Source organism: Mytilus trossulus, unplaced genomic scaffold, assembly GCF_036588685.1.
Source record: "Mytilus trossulus isolate FHL-02 unplaced genomic scaffold, PNRI_Mtr1.1.1.hap1 h1tg000575l__unscaffolded, whole genome shotgun sequence".
Classification (NCBI taxonomy): Eukaryota; Metazoa; Mollusca; class Bivalvia; order Mytilida; family Mytilidae; genus Mytilus; species Mytilus trossulus.
Window position 1 is genome coordinate 5,001 of NW_026963408.1, and position 7,500 is coordinate 12,500.

The window sequence follows — 7,500 nt, forward strand, 5'->3', positions numbered from 1 at the left end:
CGTGGTCGACCCGATAGCGGGCTACCGCGGGTAAAGGGACGTGGACGGCCGTGCTAGCGGGCTACCGCGGGTCTCATCGTACGTGGTCGACCCGATAGCGGGCTACCGCGGGTAAAGGGACGTGGACGGCCGTGCTAGCGGGCTACCGCGGGTCTCATCGTACGCGGTCGACCCGATAGCGGGCTACCGCGGGTAAAGGGACGTGGACGGCCGTGCTAGCGGGCTACCGCGGGTCTCATCGTACGTGGTCGACCCGATAGCGAGCTACCGCGGGTAAAGGGACGTGGACGGCCGTGCTAGCGGGCTACCGCGGGTCTCATCGTACGTGGTCGACCCGATAGCGGGCTATCGCGGGTAAAGGGACGTGGACGGCCGTGCTAGCGGGCTACCGCGGGTCTCATCGTACGTGGTCGACCCGATAGCGAGCTTCCGCGGGTAAAGGGACGTGGACGGCCGTGCTAGCGGGCTACCGCGGGTCTCATCGTACGTGGTCGACCCGATAGCGAGCTACCGCGGGTAAAGGGACGTGGACGGCCTCGGTAGCGAGCTACCGCGGGTATCATCGTACGTGGTCGACCCGATAGCGGGCTATCGCAGGTAAAGGGACGTGGACGGCCGTGCTAGCGGGCTACCGCGGGTCTCATCGTACGTGGTCGACCCGATAGCGAGCTACCGCGGGTAAAGGGACGTGGACGGCCCCGGTAGCGAGCTACCGCGGGTAAAGGGACGTGGACGGCCGTGCTAACGGGCTACCGCGGGTATCATCGTACGTGGTCGACCCGATAGCGGGCTACGGCAGGCAAAGGAACGTCGACGGCCTCGGTAGCCAGCTACCGCGGGTAAGGAGGGACGTGGTCGACCCGATAGCGGGCTACGGCCGGCAAAGGATCATCGACGGCCTCGGTAGCGAGCTACCGCGGGTAAGAAGGGGACGTGGTCGACCCGATAGCGGGCTATCGCAGGCAAAGGAACGTCGACGGCCTCGGTAGCCAGCTACCGCGGGTAAGGAGGGACGTGGTCGACCCGATAGCGGGCTACGGCAGGCAAAGGTACGTCGACGGCCTCGGTAGCCAGCTACCGCGGGTAAGGAGGGACGTGGTCGACCCGATAGCGGTCTACCGCAGGCAAAGGTACGTCGACGGCCTCGGTAGCCAGCTACCGCGGGTAAGGAGGGACGTGGTCGACCCGATAGCGGGCTACCGCCGGCAAAGGTACGTCGACGGCCTCGGTAGCGAGCTACCGCGGGTAAGAAGGGGACGTGGTCGACCCGATAGCGGGCTATCGCAGGCAAAGGAACGTCGACGGCCTCGGTAGCCAGCTACCGCGGGTAAGGAGGGACGTGGTCGACCCGATAGCGGGCTACGGCAGGCAAAGGTACGTCGACGGCCTCGGTAGCCAGCTACCGCGGGTAAGGAGGGACGTGGTCGACCCGATAGCGGTCTACCGCAGGCAAAGGTACGTCGACGGCCTCGGTAGCCAGCTACCGCGGGTAAGGAGGGACGTGGTCGACCCGATAGCGGGCTACCGCAGGCAAAGGTACGTCGACGGCCTCGGTAGCCAGCTACCGCGGGTAAGGAGGGACGTGGTCGACCCGATAGCGGGCTACCGCAGGCAAAGGTACGTCGACGGCCTCGGTAGCCAGCTACCGCGGGTAAGGAGGGACGTGGTCGACCTGATAGCGGTCTACCGCAGGTAAAGGTACGTCGACGGCCTCGGTAGCCAGCTACCGCGGGTAAGAAGGGGACGTGGTCGACCTGTCAGCGGGCTACCACGAGAAAGGTACGTGGACGGACGGCCTGTTAGCGGGCTACCACGAGGAAGGTACGTGGACGGCCTGTTAGCGGGCTACCACGAGGAAGGTACGTGGACGGCCTGTTAGAGGGGTACCACGGGCTTATGCGGGGTCTTCACGTATCTACCTACCCGCGGTAGCCCGGTAAAGGCCGACCACGTACCTTTGCCTGCGGTAGAGACCCGTGATCGCCCGGTACCAGACGGGTACCACGGGCTTATGCGGGTCTTCACGTATCTACCTACCCGCGGTAGCCCGGTAAAGGCCGACCACGTACCTTTGCCTGCGGTAGAGACCCGTGATCGCCCGGTACCAGACGGGTACCACGGGCTTATGCGGGTCTTCACGTATCTACCTACCCGCGGTAGCCCGGTAAAGGCCGACCACGTACCTTTGCCTGCGGTAGAGACCCGTGATCGCCCGGTACCAGACGGGTACCACGGGCTTATGCGGGTCTTCACGTATCTACCTACCCGCGGTAGCCCGGTAAAGGCCGACCACGTACCTTTGCCTGCGGTAGAGACCCGTGATCGCCCGGTACCAGACGGGTACCACGGGCTTATGCGGGGTCTTCACGTATCTACCTACCCGCGGTAGCCCGGTAAAGGCCGACCACGTACCTTTGCCTGCGGTAGAGACCCGTGATCGCCCGGTACCAGACGGGTACCACGGGCTTATGCGGGGTCTTCACGTATCTACCTACCCGCGGTAGCCCGGTAAAGGCCGACCACGTACCTTTGCCTGCGGTAGAGACCCGTGATCGCCCGGTACCAGACGGGTACCACGGGCTTATGCGGGGTCTTCACGTATCTACCTACCCGCGGTAGCCCGGTAAAGGCCGACCACGTACCTTTGCCTGCGGTAGAGACCCGTGATCGCCCGGTACCAGACGGGTACCACGGGCTTATGCGGGTCTTCACGTATCTACCTACCCGCGGTAGCCCGGTAAAGGCCGACCACGTACCTTTGCCTGCGGTAGAGACCCGTGATCGCCCGGTACCAGACAGGCCGACCACGTACCTACACGTATCGAGGAATAATGCCAGCCTGGGTCCTGACACGGCCTAAGTAACAGGCTAGGGTTAGGGTTAGGGTTAGGGTTAGGGTTAGGGTTAGGGTTAGGGTTAGGGTTAGGGTTAGGGTTAGGGTTAGGGTTAGGGTTAGGGTTAGGGTTAGGGTTAGGGTTAGGGTTAGGGTTAGGGTTAGGGTTAGGGTTAGGCATCGTCAAGAGGCGGCTTAGGGTTAGGGTGTACGATGCCTGCCTTCGTTACGTTACGTTACATGAAATGTGATCGTTTCATCGAGAGACCTGCTGTACTATTCTTACGTGCGGCTTCCCGATGAAAAATTGTCAACCTGTAACACTTTTTGACTAGGCTATGGCTTTGGCTGGCCGCCGATGGTCGAGAGACCCGCGGTAACCTGTCCGCGTCTAACGTGCGACATCCCGATGAAAATCTCACCCACGTAAAAAATATTTACCGAGGGTATTGTTTGCCGGCCTGAATGGTCGAGAGACCCGCGGTAGCTCGCCTGCGTCTAACGTGCGGCTTCCCGATGAAAATGTAACCCACGTGAAATTTTTTTACCGACGGTATAGTTTGAAGGTCTCGATGGTCGAGAGACCCGCGGTAGCCTGTCCGCATCTAACGTGCGGCTTCCCGATGAAAATTTCACCCTTCTAAAAAATTGTTACCGAGGGTATAGTTTGACGGCCTCGATGGTCGAGAGACCCGCGGTAGCCTGCCTGCGTCTTACGTGCGGCTTCCCGATGAAAATTTCACCCTTGTAAAAATTTTTTACCGAGGGTATAGTTTGAAGGCCTCGATGGTCGAGAGACCCGCGGTAGCCTGTCCGCATCTAACGTGCGGCTTTCCGATGAACCTTTCAGCCTTGTAAAATTTTTTTTACCGAGGGTACAGTCAGACGGCTTCGATGGATGGTCGAGAGACCCGCGGTAGCCTGCCTGCGTCTAACGTACGGCTTCTCGATGAACAGTTCAGCCTTGTAAAATTTTTTTTACCGAGGGTACAGTCAGACGGCTTCGATGGATGGTCGAGAGACCCGCGGTAGCCTGTCCGCATCTAACGTGCGGCTTTCCGATGAACCTTTCAGCCTTGTAAAATTTTTTTACCGAGGGTACAGTCAGACGGCTTCGATGGATGGTCGAGAGACCCGCGGTAGCCTGCCTCGTCTAACGTGCGGCTTTCCGATGAACATTTCAGCCTTGTAAAAATTTTTTACCGAGGGTACAGTTAGACGGCTTCGATGGTCGAGAGACCCGCGGTAGTCTGCCTGCGTCTAACGGACGGCTTCCCGATGAACATTTCAGCCTTGTAAATTTTTTTTACCGAGGGTACAGTTAGACGGCTTCGATGGTCGAGAGACCCGCGGTAGCCTGCCTGCGTCTAACGTACGGCTTCTCGATGAACATTTCAGCCTTGTAAAATTTTTTTTACCGAGGGTACAGTCAGACGGCTTCGATGGATGGTCGAGAGACCCGCGGTAGCCTGCCTGCGTCTAACGTACGGCTTCTCGATGAACAGTTCACCCTTGTAAAAAATTTTTACCGAGGGTATAGTTTGAAGGCTTCGATGGTCGAGAGACCCGCGGTAGCCTGCCTGCGTCTAACGTACGGCTTCTCGATGAACATTTCAGCCTTGTAAAATTTTTTTTACCGAGGGTACAGTCAGACGGCTTCGATGGATGGTCGAGAGACCCGCGGTAGCCTGCCTGCGTCTAACGTACGGCTTCTCGATGAACAGTTCACCCTTGTAAAAAATTTTTACCGAGGGTATAGTTTGAAGGCTTCGATGGTCGAGAGACCCGCGGTAGCCTGCCTGCGTCTAACGTACGGCTTCTCGATGAACAGTTCACCCTTGTAAAAAATTTTTACCGAGGGTATAGTTTGAAGGCTTCGATGGTCGAGAGACCCGCGGTAGCCTGCCTGCGTCTAACGTACGGCTTCTCGATGAAAATTTCACCCTTGTAAAAAAATTTTACCGAGGGTATAGTTTGAAGGCTTCGATGGTCGAGAGACCCGCGGTAGCCTGCCTGCGTCTAACGTACGGCTTCTCGATGAACATTTCAGCCTTGTAAAATTTTTTTTACCGAGGGTACAGTCAGACGGCTTCGATGGATGGTCGAGAGACCCGCGGTAGCCTGCCTGCGTCTAACGTACGGCTTCTCGATGAACAGTTCACCCTTGTAAAAAATTTTTACCGAGGGTATAGTTTGAAGGCTTCGATGGTCGAGAGACCCGCGGTAGCCTGCCTGCGTCTAACGTACGGCTTCTCGATGAAAATTTCACCCTTGTAAAAAAATTTTACCGAGGGTATAGTTTGAAGGCTTCGATGGTCGAGAGACCCGCGGTAGCCTGCCTGCGTCTAACGTACGGCTTCTCGATGAACATTTCAGCCTTGTAAAATTTTTTTTACCGAGGGTACAGTCAGACGGCTTCGATGGATGGTCGAGAGACCCGCGGTAGCCTGCCTGCGTCTAACGTACGGCTTCTCGATGAACAGTTCAGCCTTGTAAATTTTTTTTACCGAGGGTATAGTTAGACGGCCTCGATGGTCGAGAGACCCGCAGTAGCTGGCCTGCGTCTAACGTACGGCTTCCCGATGAAAATTTCAGCCTTGTAATTTTTTTTTTACCGAGGGTATAGTCAGACGGCCTCGATGGTCGAGAGACCCGCGGTAGCCTGTCCGCGTCTAACGTGCGGCTTCCCGATGAAAATTTCACCCTCGTAATTTTTTTTTACCGAGGGTATAGTTAGACGGCCTCGATGGTCGAGAGACCCGCGGTAGCCTGTCCGCGTCTAACGTGCGACACCACGATGAACATTTCACCCTCGTAAAATTTTTTTACCGAGGGTATACTTTGCCGGCCTGGACGATCGAGAGACCCGCAGTAGCTGGCCTGCGTCTAACGTACGGCTTCCCGATGAAAATTTCAGCCTTGTAATTTTTTTTTTTACCGAGGGTATAGTCAGACGGCCTCGATGGTCGAGAGACCCGCGGTAGCCTGTCCGCGTCTAACGTGCGGCTTCCCGATGAAAATTTCACCCTCGTAATTTTTTTTTACCGAGGGTATAGTTAGACGGCCTCGATGGTCGAGAGACCCGCGGTAGCCTGTCCGCGTCTAACGTGCGACCCCACGATGAACATTTCACCCTCGTAAAATTTTTTTACCGAGGGTATACTTTGCCGGCCTGGACGATCGAGAGACCCGCGGTAGCCTGTCCGCGTCTAACGTGCGACCCCACGATGAACATTTCACCCTCGTAAAATTTTTTTACCGAGGGTATAGTTTGCCGGCCTGGACGATCGAGAGACCCGCGGTAGCCTGTCCGCGTCTAACGTGCGACCCCACGATGAACATTTCACCCTCGTAAAAATTTTTTACCGAGGGTATACTTTGCCGGCCTGGACGATCGAGAGACCCGCGGTAGCCTGTCCGCGTCTAACGTGCGACCCCACGATGAACATTTCACCCTCGTAAAAAATTTTTACCGAGGGTATACGTTTGCCGGCCTGGACGATCGAGAGACCCGCGGTAGCCTGTCCGCGTCTAACGTGCGACACCACGATGAACATTTCACCCTCGTAAAAAATTTTTACCGAGGGTATAGTTTGCCGGCCTGGACGATCGAGAGACCCGCGGTAGCCTGTCCGCGTCTAACGTGCGACCCACACGATGAAAATTTCACCCTCGTAAAAAATTTTTACCGAGGGTATAGTTTGCCGGCCTGGACGATCGAGAGACCCGCGGTAGCCTGTCCGCGTCTAACGTGCGACCCCCACGATGAACATTTCACCCTCGTAAATTTTTTTACCGAGGGTATAGTTTGCCGGCCTGGACGATCGAGAGACCCGCGGTAGCCTGTCCGCGTCTAACGTGCGACCCCACGATGAACATTTCACCCTCGTAAAATTTTTTTACCGAGGGTATAGTTTGCCGGCCTGGACGATCGAGAGACCCGCGGTAGCCTGTCCGCGTCTAACGTGCGACCCACACGATGAACATTTCACCCTCGTAAATTTTTTTTACCGAGGGTATAGTTTGCCGGCCTGGACGATCGAGAGACCCGCGGTAGCCTGTCCGCGTCTAACGTGCGACCCCACGATGAACATTTCACCCTCGTAAAAAATTTTTACCGAGGGTATACTTTGCCGGCCTGGACGATCGAGAGACCCGCGGTAGCCTGTCCGCGTCTAACGTGCGACACCACGATGAACATTTCACCCTCGTAAAAAATTTTTACCGAGGGTATAGTTTGCCGGCCTGGACGATCGAGAGACCCGCGGTAGCCTGTCCGCGTCTAACGTGCGACCCACACGATGAAAATTTCACCCTCGTAAAAAATTTTTACCGAGGGTATAGTTTGCCGGCCTGGACGATCGAGAGACCCGCGGTAGCCTGTCCGCGTCTAACGTGCGACCCACACGATGAACATTTCACCCTCGTAAATTTTTTTTACCGAGGGTATAGTTTGCCGGCCTGGACGATCGAGAGACCCGCGGTAGCCTGTCCGCGTCTAACGTGCGACACCACGATGAACATTTCACCCTCGTAAAATTTTTTTTACCGAGGGTATAGTTTGCCGGCCTGGATGATCGAGAGACCCGCGGTAGCCTGTCCGCGTCTAACGTGCGACACCACGATGAACATTTCACCCTCGTAAAATTTTTTTTTACCGAGGGTAT